At 35.2% G+C, this 710-nt stretch overlaps 1 pseudogene; it reads left to right on the forward strand.

Moving 5' to 3' along the window:
- Positions 1-508: 508 nt before the first annotated feature.
- Positions 509-652, forward strand: LOC115285030 (annotated as a pseudogene).
- Positions 653-710: the final 58 nt, after the last annotated feature.

The raw sequence follows: 710 nt of genomic DNA on the forward strand, positions 1-710 counted from the left end.
TGTGTGTGTGTGTGGTGAGAACATTTAAGATCTACTCTCTTAGTAAAATTCAAGTATACAATACAGTATTATTAACTATAGTCACCATGCTGTACATCAGAGTTCTAAAGTTTATTCACCTTATATAACTGGAACTTTCTACCATTTATGATTTTAAAGAATACGGTAACATCCAAGGATAACCATAAGCACATTCTCTAGTTCCCTATATTTGGGGACAACGAGAGGATAGAGAGGGAAGTAGAGGAACGGGGGTGCTGGAAACAAGTAAACAAAAGATGGGCCTTATAGTTGGGGATTATCCCAACCCCATGACCCAAAGACCGCTCATCCCCCAAATAAAAGCATCCTTGAGGTTTGTAAGGATGATTGGCGTTAGCCATTGTAACAACAGTTACTGTCGTTAATAGGCACTAATGTGAGGAAAATATGGGTGAGGATGATACAAATTTTATGATACAAAAATATTTTATGGAGATCTAATCATCTTTTAAATTAGGTGAAGTTAATCGCTTCTCGGCCTTTTGGCTAAGATCAAGTGTAGTAAATTAGGTGAAGTTAAATTAAACGAACATTTCCCAAATCATTCTGCTAGTGTTTCATTGGTTAATGCCAAATGCAAACTGCTATTTCAAAATACAGTTTACGAATGTTTTAAGACATGATAGCACTCTATATTTTCCTTTTATGCTTATCACTATTATTTTAAG

The sequence above is a fragment of the Suricata suricatta genome, unplaced genomic scaffold, assembly GCF_006229205.1.
Source record: "Suricata suricatta isolate VVHF042 unplaced genomic scaffold, meerkat_22Aug2017_6uvM2_HiC HiC_scaffold_34669, whole genome shotgun sequence".
NCBI lineage: Eukaryota > Metazoa > Chordata > Mammalia > Carnivora > Herpestidae > Suricata > Suricata suricatta.